Genomic DNA, 15,023 nt, shown 5'->3' on the forward strand with positions numbered 1-15,023 from the left:
TCTTCAATACTGTGTATTGTGAAAGTGTATGGACTTATTTATTGCGCTGCACCTTTTTTCATTTTATATTCATTTATTGAGGTGTTGTGGTTTGCCTTTTGGTGTTCAGCTTGCAATTGTTTTATTTTATGCTTGTTTACATTTGTGTGCGCTGATTGTTTTATATTTACAGCATTGAGTTGATACTGTAGCCGCTCGGTGGTTACCTGCAGCGGCGGGATTTCGTCTTCCACATGGCCGATCCTGCGCTCTGTCTCAGTCACCCTCTCCCTCAGCTTGTGGATATCCTGACGAATGAGGGATATGTCAATCTTTACCTCCCCTATTTTAGAGGTGAGGGTTGTCTGGCATAGTGAGACGGCTTCTAGGATTCTGGCTGTGTCACCCCGAAGGCGGGTCCTCCACCCCCCGAGTGGGAGCGACGCCATCTACCTCCGCCGTGTCACGCTCCTCATGGCAAAATCTGTCCAGCTTTGCTAGAGCCTTGGAAGCCCGTTTCAGAGGCGACATGGTTGCGGGCATATTGTAGGGTGTTGTGAGCAGTCTGTGTGAGCAAAAGAGACCGGATTACCCCCCAGGATCGGTATGAAGATGTCAGCCGGAGCTCTCACTTTGCACACCCTACACCATGCAGCTTCAGGCCACGCCCCCCAGCAAGTTCACGTTTTTACTTATACACCTGTCTGTGAAGTGGACGCTTTGTTGGAGTTCTATGGACCAAAACAGAACTTTTTTTAGACTCTGTCTCTACATTCCTAGTCTACTAGCCACTTTAATTGAAAAGAGCCTGTCATAATTGGGATTATGTAGGGATTTGACTATGTAGCCTTTTGTTTATGAAGGATTTATATTTACCTCATTTTTTTTACTTGCTTTATCTGAACACGACACTTTAACTGTCCTGACCACACACACTGCCCTCTCTCAACATGCAGGACTTATATCTATTGCAATAGTTTTCCAATATTGCAGCTTGATTCACAAATGCCTCCATCTGCTCTAACGTAGCACTGCCATAGAATAAAACCCATCCCTGACCACTTCTTCCACTTCTTATTGTGTGTCTGTTTTGGAGTGACAATCCGTCTCCCCTCTAGTGGTAAATCTGTCTCAGATCCGTGTAAATCTTTGTCTCAGTTGGTTTTCAGGATTTCAGGTGTAGGGATTGCAAATACATAGAAAATCTGTGGCATAGACTCATTATTGACAGGGAGCCCGATTTGAATCTAAATTTTGTTGATAACATATTGGAGGTCATTTATCAATCTTGCAAAGCAAAACGGTGTTAACAGGAGCAATGGGACACATCGTGGTTAGAGCAGGATAGGGGTTGTTTTTTTAAGCACATTAAATAAATCACAAATCAGATTGAGTCTCCTTCAGGAAAGTCTCTGCTGGTCTACTGCCTTGTGTTTCTGTATTCCTGGGCAGCCAAGTGCTATTGTTTTGCAAAGTTCTGAAACAGACTTTTAACTGAAGATAAGACGAATTTCTACTCTACTCTACTCTAAACAGAGGCATAATTAAGAAGAGGTCAAGGTTAGATTTAAGGGTGACTTGGGGTTCATTCACTTGGGAATATGCATATTTTCTGCATAAAAGAAATGTTCTTGATGGCAGAGCTAGAAGATCCTGCATAAAATCTGAAGATCTACATGTGTAAATTCTTCAGTGTCCTAATTTATTTTTTGTGCATGCCTAAACGCAGTTCACATTTTTGTAAGTAGATGAAGCTATGTGTATGGGATCATTATTACTATAGTGCTGCATTTAGATGTGTACAAAACCAAGCAAAAATCCACATCTAAACAGTGTTTTTTTTTTTTTTTCTGCCTGTGTTAATGAGCCCTAAAGCATTCAAAGGAGAAATTTGTGACCTGGGCTAAAATCTTGTAATCTGTCTTGCTGCTCCTTGTGACACTGTAATGGAACGTTTCCCACACTCCGCTTGAGTGTTTCCGTCATATACCGCTTCCTCCACTCTGAATATAGATATTAGAGCCGCATATTACAACCATGAACTAGGCTGGGCTTGTTTGTTCAAATGAACAGTTCATGTTCCAGCTTTGCAGCCAAAGGCACACAGATATACACTCAGAGGACAAACCCCCCCCCCATGGTGGATGCAGCAAGTGCTGACTGACCTTGAGGATCCTGTTTTCTGCACAGGACGATCTTGGATGGAGTAATGCATCTGTCCAGCAGCCAAAACGAGTCCTGCCTAGTTCTTGGTTGCAAGTGGCTGTAAGCACTCGAGCCGAGTGTGGGATGTTCCGTTACACTCCTGGTATGCATTGCTTTGCCCTGCAACCGGATTGATAAACATCCCCCCAAGTCACACATTCCTTCTTTTTGGCTGTTCTAAAAGTGCTTTTGGCTGAATGAAACCTACCCTATTAGTTAAGAGTCTGTTTAGAATGGAAATCTGTTACACTTGCCTGCCCAGGAAAACAGATGCACAAGTTTATAATGCTGTCGCAGAGACACATTGCTGAAGGAGACGCATCCTGAATTGAGATTGTGTCCCAAAGGCCCCATTCATACCTGAGTGTATTGTAACTCAAAGATCTAGTACTCAACATCCAGAATCCTATGTATTTCAATGGTGAATGTTTGACTTTGAGCACTCAAGACACCTGAAGCTACATGAGCTACTTTTGAGGCAGATTTGGGCATCTATGGCCCCATAGACTTCAATGGGAATGCCAGAAAATGCTCAAATCAAGTGTTTTTTCAGGCGTACTTCTGGAATTTGTAAGCCTGTAATAACTGGTCCCCTCCCCCTAGCGCTTTCCATTGGCTGAAATGAAAATGCCTGAAGATTGAATGCACAAAAAAGCTTGAAATGCACTTCTAAAACACTGGTATATGTGTATAAAAAAGCTCAGATATCGATAAAAGTCACTCTGTTCAGGTGTGATTGCAGCCTTATTGGCTTCATAATTGCCCCTTATTGTGTCTTTGGGCAGTTCCTAATTCAGGAACTGTCAGACATCAGGTGACCTATGACCTGCAGCAACAACAGTTCCCATAATTCTATCCTGACCAGTTCCTTTCAAAGTATGGCCCTCTGTCCTCTACAGTGCGGTTTTCAATCTGATGGGTGGCAGTTGGTCAGATTGCCTGTATGGCACCTGGAATATGATCTGAATGTAAAACAGTGTTAAGAGTCCAAAAACTTTTCAGGACCAAAATGCCATTGTTAGCGTTGTGTAGGTGACACTGCCTTGGTTACCACTTGTTTTATACATGTAATTTTGTATGTCTTGTTCATACGTGGGGAAGTATGTATATGAAATGTTTTTTTTTTTTATTTTTTTTTATTACAGATTGTAATAGATGTACTTTTGGTCATTTTCAGTGAAGTTTTATATGTACTAGCGCATCTACCAGAATTGTTTTATTACCAAAATGTATGGGTTTTATCTCGTCTAGTAAATGGAATACCTACAGTGTATGGTTGGTTGTATTTCTATTAAATGGATTCCCCATACTTTGTCTGAGATTTTATTTTGCTTATCTTGAAGGTAATGAGACACACAATCTCTACGAATCGTCTAAAGGTGTCCATTAGAGCTGCACAATTCTGGCCAAAATGACAATCACGATTTTTTTGCTTAGAATAAAAAGATCATGATTCTCGCGACGTAAAATCTTTCACATTATACAAAGAAAAAAAAATTAGCTAACTTTACTGGTTAGTTTATTTATTTATTTTAATTCGTTAAAGTAATCTTTTCCAAAAAAAATTGCATTTGAAAGACCGCTGCGCAAATACAGTGTGACATAAAATATTGCAACAACCACCATTTTATTCTCTAGGGTCTCTACTAAAATATATATTATCGCAACGGGCAAAAAATCGTGATAACAATTCTTGACGATTAATCGTGCAGCTCTAGTGTCCATAAATGAGAATGTCACCCACACATTGCAGTCTGTTAATGATCAGGGAGATCAAGGCTGCTCATACACATTCTTTTCTGTCTGAAGAAACTGACAATGTTAAAGCGGTATTAAACCTAAATCCATGCTGAAATGTATCCAAAAGGTATTTGCACTATGGTGACCAGATTATTGTGCCTAGCTAGAAAGCTGATTGCCTGATTTTGGTTGGCATCCACAATGCCTACTATGGCGCAGTGGATCGCCTATGTTAACTCCCTTCTACCTAGAGAACAATTAGCTTAGTGTCATTAAAAAAATGTAATCTCGTTTGGTAGAGTTGGCTTGATAATCCAAGTCTCGCCCCGCCACAACTAGTGATGGATAGACTGTTACGATTTTGAACCCACCAAGAGTTACAATGGTTTTGGCCTGAGCTTGGGAATTTCTGTGAGTTTTATATCCGAGAGTAGAAAAAAATCTGCCATTCTGAGCAATTGTCCATCAACAAGCTCTGGTTGTTTTTGTTTGTATTTTCTCTTTTTTATAATTTTTATTTCTTTTCAAAAACTTTGTATATGTACCAAATATGATGTGACGGTCTTTATTTCACTGTATATCTTATGTACAATGCTTGTGCTATTGGTTGATGTGTATATTCACTACAATGTGCAGTCGCTTATCATTTTTGTCAATAAAAAAAGTTTGGAATTAAAAAAAAAAAACTAATCCAAAAATGTAATACAGTGGATATAAAAAGTCTACACACCTCTGTTAAACTCACAGGTTTCTGTGATGTAAAAAAATTAGACAAAGATAAATAATTTCAGAACTTTTTCCACCTTTTTAATGTGACCTATAAACTGTACAACTCAGTTGAACAACAAACTGAAATCTTTTAGGTGGAGGGAAGTAAAAATAAAAAATAATATGGTTGCATAAGTGTGCACACCCTTAAACTAATACTTTCTTAAAGCACCTTTTTGATTTTATTACAACACTCAGTCTTTTTGGGTATGAGTCTATCAGCATGGCGCATCTTGACTTGGCAATATTTGCCCGCTCTTCTGCAAAAACACTTCATATCTGTCAGATTGCGAGGGCATCTCCTACGCACAGCCCTTTTCAGATTACCCCACAGATTTTTGGTAAAGCCATTCCTTTGTTGATTTGGATGTATGTTTGGGTCGTTGTCATGTTGAAAGATGAAGTTCCTCTTAATGTTCAGCTTTCTAGCAGAGGCCTAAAGGTTTTGTGCCAATATTTGTGCCTTTTTTTTTTAGCGCTGCACTTATTTATTCACAATATTGACTGGTATTTGGAACTGTTCATAATTTCCTCTACCTTGATTAAGGCCTCTGTTTGTCAGAGGAGGTCTCAGAACGGACTTGCTGTTGGGCACTCTGGTGTGCGCCGGTGCTTGGCGCCAATTGCCCTATTTGATCTGCTGTAATTTTCTGCTCGGTGCTGTCCGACCTGCAGCTCCCAGTTCCTGTGTTCCTGTTACCTGTCTGCTTGTTTGATCTCCTTGTGACCCGGCTTGTCTTTTGGATCCCTCTCTGCTAGCTGCCTGCACCTGACCCCGGCTTTCCTTGACCACAAATCTGCTTGCTCCATTGTACCACGTTGTCTGGCTGCTGCCAACCCTGCCTGTGACCCGGACTTTGAGCCTGCCTGTTCCTCTGTACCGTGCTGACTACTTGCTGCCAACTCTGCCTGTGACCGGACCTGCCCTTCTCTGCTCCTGCTCTGCACCAGCTGCCTACGCTCCAGCTTGCCAAGTACGTCCAGTCTATCTGCATCAGGATCCTGGGCCTTACTTCCGCAAGTCACCCACCTGGCTCTCTTACCACTCTGTGATCCTGTGCCTTCTGTTCACACTACCAGGGGCCAGGAACCAGATACGTATGGGAGGCCTCCCCCTGCTACATCGGGTTCGTCAGTCAGGTACGTGTAAGTCTGACACTGTTCCAGCTGAAGAAAAACAGCCCCAAAGGATGATGCTGCCACCACCATGCTTTACAGTAGGTATGGTGTTCTTTTGGTGATGTGCAGTGTTGTTTTTGCGCCAAACATATCTTTTGGAATTTATGACCAAAAAGTTCAACCTTGGTTTCATCAGACCATAACACCTTTTCCCACATAATTTTGGGAGACTTCAGAAGGGTTTTTGCTAAATTTAGTCAGGCTTGGATGTTTTCTTCTTAAGAAAAGGCTTCCGCCTTGCCACAGAATACGGGAGATTGTTGTCACATGTACCACACAGCCAGTACTTGCCAGATTTTCCTGCTGCTCCTTTAATGTTGCTGTGGGCCTCTTGGCAGCCTCCCTGACCAATTTTCTTCTCTTCTTTTAATAAATTTTGGAGGGAAATCCAGTTCTTGGTAATGTCACTGTTGTGCCATATTTTCTCCACTTGATGATGACTGTCTTCACTGTGCTCCATGGTATATCTAATGCCTTGGAAATTCTTTTGTACCCTTCTCCTGACTGGCACCTTCTACCAATGAGATCCCTCTGATGCTTTGGAAGCTCTCTGCAGACCATGGCTTTTGCTGTAGGATGCCACTAAGAAAATGTCAGGAAAGATCTACTAGAAGACCTACTACTGAACTTTATTTGAGGTTAATCCGAGGCACTTTAAATGATGGCAGGTGTATACTGACTCCTATTTAACATGCGTTTGAATGTGATTGCTTAATTCTGAACATGGCCACATCCCCAGTTATAAGAGGGTGTGCACACTTATGCAACCACATTATTTTATTAATTTTTACTCCCCCCCCAAAAAAAAAAAAAGATTTCTGTTTGCTTTTCAACTGAGTTGAACAGTTTGTAGGTCACATCAGAGGTGGAAAAAGTTCTGAAATGATTTGTCTTTGTCTCATTTTTCTTACATCACATAAACCTGAAATTTTAACAGGGATGTGTAGACTTTTTATATCCACTGTATATTGTAGCTTACCAATCATTATATGTTTCTTTTATTTATTTATTTTTTTTCACCTGGTAAATATGGCCAGTAACACACCTCTCATATTAGGGTGCCTCCACTCTGAAGGAGGATGAAGGAGCACATCATCTTTTTGACACGTTACACCCATATTTAGAGTGCTCCATGTCTGCCCCACGCACCCTCGTTTCTGCAAAAATATGTCTTATACTTATTATTTTTTTTTTATTTATTTTTTTTTTAAAGGTGAACTTATCCCTTAATCTGAGGAGAGTTAAATAACCTAGCAGATTAAAATACACTAACAAATTGAAGCCAAAATCCAGTTAATACTTTATAATCAGTTTCTTCTTTTGGAATAAAGGTTTTACATAAATGCTGATCACTGTAAGTACACGGTGGTAAAATGGTTTGCCTCAATCCTCTAACTGTTAAATTTTCAGAACAGCTTGTTTTGTTGAAAAACAGACTTATGCTGGCCATACACTAGTAGGTTTTCTGACGAGAATATTCATATGAACATTTATACAAAAATTCTCTGTACAATTAATGAATGGAAAAGTGGTGTTGAAAAATTTCACTTGCTTTTTAACATTCGGTTTTAAAATGAATGCAATCCCCCCCCAAAGAAAAAACAAAACGCATACATGGTAATGAAACAAAAATTTGTTTGCGAGAGAAATTTTCAATCCTGCCCCTTTGAAAATTTTCATCACTGGTTGAAAACAAACTTTGATTTTTTTTACCCATAATGATTAGTAAATCTAACGCATGTTCGAAAATCATGTATTGCCAGTCTTAATTAATTGGTGAAAATAAAAGCCTAAAAAAGAAAAGGAATGCAGCCATCACATCTAAAAACTGGTAAGCAGCAATATAATACATTTTTGCTTTTGGGTTTAACACTGCTTTAAAATGGTAGTAAACTCTCCATTTGTATTTTAACCTATAGGTAAGCTTCCAATTAAGCTTACCTGTAGGTTAAATTAATATATCCGTGCCTCAGAAACGGAAGTTCTCCTCCCTCCCTCCCACCTGTAGTCTTCTGGGGCACTGACAAATCCCAGAAGACTGCCTCCACCACTCATAATGCGCAGTACGACTTACGCATGCGCAGGGGGCACCCGACTGTGAAGCCGCTATCTGTCAAAACAGGGTACTCATAGTGAAGATGTTGTTACCTGAGTTTCTGTTATAAAATTTTGCAAACAAATAATCTTTCATCATAAATTTAGGCCAAAATGTATTCTGCTACATTTCTTTGGTAAAGATAACCATACTGTGACCACTGCAGTACAGCGTCATCATATGACTACTCTGGTAGTGATCAGGGATACTGACTGGTGACAGTATGTAAAATAAATAAATACATTTTTCTATTTTTTTAATATATATATTAGGGCTGGGAAAAAAATCGATTTAAATCTTGAATCGAGTTGAGAGGTAAAATCGATGAAAAATTTAAGCAAATCGATTTTTTTGGATTTTTTTTTTTCACCGCGCCGGTCCCGAGGCGCTGCGGGCATGAGTTTTTAGGCGAGGCCGCGGCTTCGGCCTACTCCGCGGCTACGGCCGGATGCCGCGGACTAGGCCAAAGCCGCGGCCTTGCCTAAAAACTCATGCCCGCAGCGCCTCCGGACCGGCGCGGACACCGCGCCGGGCCTGAAGAGCTGCGGGCAGGGAGTTTTTAGGTGAGGCCGCAGCTTCGGCCTAGTCCGCTAGGCTGGACGCCGCGGACTAGGCCGAAGCCGCGGCCTCGCCTAAAAGCTCATGCCCGCAGCGCCTCAGGACCGGCGCGGTTTCCAAAAAAAAAAAAAAACTCGATTCGAATCGTGAATCTGTGACAAGACTTGAAAATTGCTGTTCACAGATGCTCTTTATCCAATCTGACAGAGCCTGAGCAAAAAAAAATCACTCTAGATGTGCAAAGCTGGTAGAGACATCCCCAAAAAGACTTGCAGCTGTAATTGCAGTGAAAGGTAGTTCTACAAAGTTGACTCGGGGGCTGAATACAAATGCACACCACACTTTTCACATATTTGTAAAAAATTCGGAAAACCATTCATCATTTTCCTTCCACTTCACATTATGTGCCACTTTGTGTTAGTCTATCACATAAAATCCCAATAAAAATAAAATCCCAATAAAAATACATTTTACATTTTTGGTTGTAACATGGCAAAATGTAGAAAATTTTAAGGGGTATGAATACTTTTGGTGGGCTGTAAGTAGTTATCGTAATCCATTTTTCTTTTTGCTTATCTGTGTATACAGAACTTCACCAATTTGTGTTTGTAAATGCTTTTCATACAAATGTTCTGAGTGAATTCCACCACCTTTCACTCTGTGCGCTCACCTGAGGGTGTGAATCTACATATATAGTACATGTAGGTCGTAATATGCCTTCCCCTTTCAGGAGCTTCAAACACCTTCTGAAGATATCGCTGGATCTACTAATAGGAACACTCTTGATGAATCCTCCAGTATGGTACAGCAAAAGGAGTTATACTATTATTCAAGTGACGAGTACCTCAACTTAAAAAAAAAAAAAAAAATAACATTGTGCTTTCTGCTAGTAAAAAAAAAAAAAATAGATGTACACTCACATGGATGTGTGCACTTTAAAGCTTTGCCCTGTAGTATGACCCCTTTACAATTTCTGTAGCATTGCCCTTTTATGGTCGGTAGATCAGCATTACCTCCTAGAAAAACGCCACCCGTCCACTTCTGGGTTTACAGAATGATGTCTTAGGCTCCACCCCAAAATGGTTCATCACAATGTCACGTGACTTCCTCAAGGGTATCGAATTTTGATCAGACTTCCTTTTTTGCACAAATTTTCCCACAACTTCCTGTTCTTTTTCTGGAACAGGAAATTAAGAGGAGTGTTCCTAGTGGGGTATGGACAGCAAATCATTTTAAAAAAAGGGGTTTTAACCATTGTACTTTATTAAAAAAAGTTGACCAAATGCATACTAAGTTAAGCAAATTAATGTACACAATACGCATGTCACATCTTGGTTCTATATACGGGGGTTGGACAAAAATATGGAAACACTACATGATTTGCAGGTGTGAAAGTGACGACATGTCTTGCGTTGAACGTGGAAGTGATGTAACATTCTTTTGCCTCCACTGTGTGATGAGACTCCTAGCGAACAGTTGGAAAGCCTGACTTTCCTCATTCACTGCATCCGCTGCTAGTGATACGGAGTCATGTCAGAGCTTATGGAGTTTCCAAGAAGGCAAATTGTTGGTGCCAGCTCAGCTGGTGCCTCTGTGACTGAAGTTGCCAAGTTATTTGTACAGTATGAAAGGTTACGACGGCATATATCAGTGATGGTCAAATTTGGCACCCCAGATGTTTTGGAACTACATTTCCCATGATGCTCCTGCACTCTGCAGTGTAGTTGAACATCATGGGAAATGTAGTTCCAAAACATCTGGGGTGCCAAGGTTCGCCATCACTGGCATATATAGTTTCCGGGAAAACATCATCTAATAAGCATATGTGCGGTCGACATGGCCAACTGACCAAAAGAGACAAAAAGGACACTGCACAGGATTGTGACCCAGAATAAGAAAACTGCTACAAAAGTGACTGCAGAGCTCAATCTTAGTCTTCAAAGCCTGTGTCCACCTATACTGTATGGAGGGAACTCCATAAGCAAAACATTCACGGGCGAGCTGCAATTGCCAAACCACTAGTGACGAAAATTCATGCTCAGAAGAGGAGAGAGTATTACAACATCCATAAATTGTAGACTGTCGATCAATGGAAGACTGTACTATGGTCCAATGAATTGAGTTTCACACTGTTCCCGACGCCTGGATGTGTTTGTGTGGTGAACACTGCCCCAAGCCAACAACCAGAACTGTTTTGTGCCAATGGTAAAGCACAATCCTGGTTTGGGCAGCCATATCTTGGTATTGTGCAGGCCCCATCATCACCTTGAAAGGTAGTCACTGCCAGCAACTATATACACATTTTGGCTGACCATGTGCACCCCATGGTGCAGACATTGTTTTTCAAAGCCAGCGCAATTTACCAAGACCGTAATGCTCCCATTCACACAGCTGGTGTTGTCAAGTCATGCTTTGACCAGCATGCAGACAAAGTCATCGCACCTTCCCAGGGCGCCACAGTCATGGGTCCTCAATAACTTTGGGGAAAAAGGTTTGGGCTCTTTTTCTACCTCTGGCATCTCTGCGAGAACTGGAACAATTTTTGCATTAAGAGTGGTATGAAATTGCATTATCCAGCATCTAAGATTTATATTTGTCAATTCCTAGTAGAATTCAAGCCATCTTGGATGCCGAAGGCGGTTCAACACCATATAAGGTAATGATTGCATTTGACCTGCTGTTTCCATAATTTTATTTAACCCTTGTAAATGCAGATGCCGCTGTCAACCAGTCCTGCAGAAAGAATTGACTAGCTGTGTTTGATTTTGCCCACTGCTCGTCTTCTGAAGAGAATTTCAGCCATCCTATGCCCAGGGGCAAGTCAAACAAGTTTTCTACCTTTGCTGAGAAAATGTAAAAAACCTCCTTGATCAGCAGGGGTGTCATATGCCAGTCAGCTGTTTGAACAAATCTGTCAAGCAGCGTCAGAGTAACTCGCAGGAAACCATTGCTTTTTTGATGGGATTCTAAAGCTGTACCGCACTTGTGCAGGCAAAACTCTCTAAAGATTTAAACATCACACCATAAGGTAATAATCCAGAAAGTAGATTATTGATTGGGATAGTAGCCAATGCTTTTCGGGGGTCTGAAATTGTCTCGTTTCATCACGGTTTAAGAGGATGGGAGATTGACAATCTGGAAATCCAGAGGTAACTGGTGATTTGGCTTGTATTAGAGTACCCCCGTGCTGGATGAAGGAGCACAGGGGGCACCTTTTGGACAGCAGCATTGTTCGTCTGGGGGGGAGGGGAGTGTTAGATGTACTAGCAGATTTAAAGTGATTGTAAACGATCACCTTGTAAAACAACCCATTCAGTTTAAAATAGAAATTAAATGCAAAACATTTGTGTATAGATATAAAAAACCATTTGTATATACCTTTTTTCCCCTTTTTTTAATAAGTGATCACATTCCCTCTGTTCTCAGCTGCATAGGAGCTGGGGGGGGGGAGAAGCAGCACACTGAGCTTCCCAGTGAATGGCTGTGCAGCAGGACAAGTCTGATTATTGGAGGAGAGCAGGCTGAGTTCCCAGCATAGCTAGAGTACTGACCTTGGTGTGCTCTCCTACTAAGGGTGGTCAGTTTTTAATAGGAAAGCAGAGGGACTAGCAGAAACACCAGGGATTTCACACAAAGGAAGCAATACAAAGAGAACAGGATATTCTCTCATACATGTACCTGGTACAGCAGGCACATATCGGGAATATGAAGTATTGGGGTACCAAATGCTTTAAATACACTAACAAACTGAAGCCAAACTCCAGCTCATAATTTATAAACTGTTAGAGTAACATTTTTTTTTCTTTCGGAATAAAAGTTTTACATAATAAAGCTGTCCATTGTAAGCATCAGGGCCGGACTGAACTACTGGGATATTGGGAAATTTTCGTCTGCCCTGGGGCCGCTTTGAGCTGCAGCAGTGCCCAGGGCCGATCCAAGTGCCTCCTCTCCCTCCCTCCCCTTTTGCAATCGCACACAGCGGTATGTATCTCCCGCTGTCATGGAGCTGAGGTCTGAACTTTGAACTGTTCGGTGGCCGTCCGCTCACTGTAACAAAGCCCTGCCTCCTAGATCGTGATAGTTGGAACACTGATTCAATTGAAGTAGTGTTGCTTCTATCACGATCTAGGAGGCGTGGCTTTGTTACAGTGAGTGGACGGCCGCCGAACAGTTCAGAGTTCAGACCCCAGCTCCATGACAGTAGGAGATACATACCGCTGTGTGTAATCAAGGCATGAGGAGGCTGCTTACATGGGCACAGTGAGGCTGCTTAGATGGGCACAGTGAGGCTGCATTAATGGGCACTGACAAGGCTGCATTGATGGGCACAGTGATGCTGCTTAGATGTGCACAGTGAGGCTGCAAATGAGCACAGTGATGCTGTTTAGATGAGCACTGACGAGGCTGCATTGATCTCTTGTATCATGTCCGCAGTCTGAGCATCTCTTGTATCATGTCCGCAGTCTGAGCATCTCTTGTATCTTGTCTGCAGTCTCTGACCATCTCCTGTAGTATGTCTGCAGTCTCTGACCATCTCAGGTACTATGTCTGCAGTCTCTGACCATCTCAGGTACCATGTCTGCAGTCTCTGACCATATCTTGTATCGTGTCTGCAGTCTCTGACCATCTCCTGTATCGTGTCTGCAGTCTCTGACCGTCTCCTGTATCGTGTCTGCAGTCTCTGACCGTCTCCTGTATCATGTCCGCAGTCTCTGACCATCTCCTGTAGTATGTCGTAAGTCTCTGACCATCTCCTGTATCATGAAGGGAGTTTAACAAGACTCGTGGCCACTCATTAAAATTAGAAGAAAAGAGGTTTAACCTTAAACTACGTGGAGGGTTCTTTACTGTAAGAGCGGCAAGGATGTGGAATTCCCTTCCACAGGCGGTGGTCTCAGTGGGGGGCATTGATAGTTTCAAGAAACTATTAGATAAGCACCTGAATGACCTGACCGCAACATACAGGTATATACAATGTAATACTGACATATAATCACACACATAGGCTGGACTTGATGGACTTGTGTCTTTTTTCAGCCTCACCTACTATGTAAGTATGTCCGCAGTCTCTTAGGGAGTCTGGAGAGAAATCAAGAGTGGGAGTGCCGCCGGGATGGGGGTCATGGGAGAAGTCAGTGTGTGGACTGTGGAGAGGAGACTATAGGATAAAACCAGAGCCACCAACCTAGAGCAATCTCACATTGCACCCGAGAGGAGGTCAGTGACAGCACCGCCAGGCCAGTCTGGGGGGGGACACTGATGTAAGGGGGCACTGATATAAAGGTTTCCTCCTTATATCAGTAACTCCCCCCCCCCCCCTTACCTTAGTGTATTCTTTCTGCGGAAGGTGGTCTCTGTGCTTTAAAATGTGTGGTTTTTATGAACAAGAAAATAATGACATTTGCTGTTGGGCTGGTATAATAATGCTATGGGGCTGGTGTGAATTTTTTTCCAGGACTGGTTTTTATTCCCAGTCTGTTCCTGGTAAGCACCACTGTCAGTGCTTAATGGTTTGAATTGTCCCTGTAAACTGAAAGATCTGTAAGAGAGTCTTTTGAAAAACAACAGACTTACTGGCCAGATCACCTGATGAAAATATAAGAAAGAAAGGCTAAAAATGAAAATGAATGTAGCTATCACATCTAAGAAATGGTAATATAAGAAATGTTTGCTTTTGAGTAACTTCACTTTAGCTTATTTTTCAGCTCTTTCCTTAAAGGGTAATAAAAAATAAATTAAAAAAATAATATAGCATATACAACTGCCACACAAATCATATTGTAATTGAATATTATTAAAAATTACTTTTCCTTTTCCACCTGCAGCACTGTAATCTTCCAAAAAATGCAATGCAATGCAATATGGCTACCCGAAGATGTTCTGTACACAGATGGTGTACAGAACGCCCCCAGAAATGTCATTTCCTGCTTGTGTGACTGGCTCACTAATTTTCCTGGAAGTCTACACTAAGATATAAGTCAGATTTTAGGCACCCCCTGCAACAAAAATGTCATTTTTGGTGAGATACTCCCAAAGGGAAATCACGTCTAAAGGAAAGCTGACCCTGCCAATTTCCTCATTAGAGTTTTGCCGGTGCAAAAGCTGATTAATAATATTAGCACATGGACACAGACAAATAAACCTTCCTTCAGAATAACAAAAGGTAGGAATCTGCAACAAAATTTTTTAAAATCCTTGCAGCTGAGAGGCTAAGACGTCTATCAGTCCAGGCACCTGGCGGATCCAGACTCCCAGAGTCGGGATGACACGGTGCCTGGACTGATCTGTGTGACGTCAGCAGAGAGCGGACTTCAGACCACTCTGTGCTGAAAAAGAGTCACAAGAGTGCAAAGCGATTTGCACTCCGGTGTCCCATGAAGCCCAGCCAAACAAGCTCAGGCTGGAATTCTCTTTTAAGGTTTCTTGGCTGTTTCTTGTCAACTCGAAGTTTCAGCTCCCTCCATAACTTTTCTTTAGGATTAAGGTCTGTAGACTGGCC

This window comes from Aquarana catesbeiana, linkage group LG03 (genome assembly GCF_042186555.1).
Source record: "Aquarana catesbeiana isolate 2022-GZ linkage group LG03, ASM4218655v1, whole genome shotgun sequence".
Lineage (NCBI taxonomy): Eukaryota > Metazoa > Chordata > Amphibia > Anura > Ranidae > Aquarana > Aquarana catesbeiana.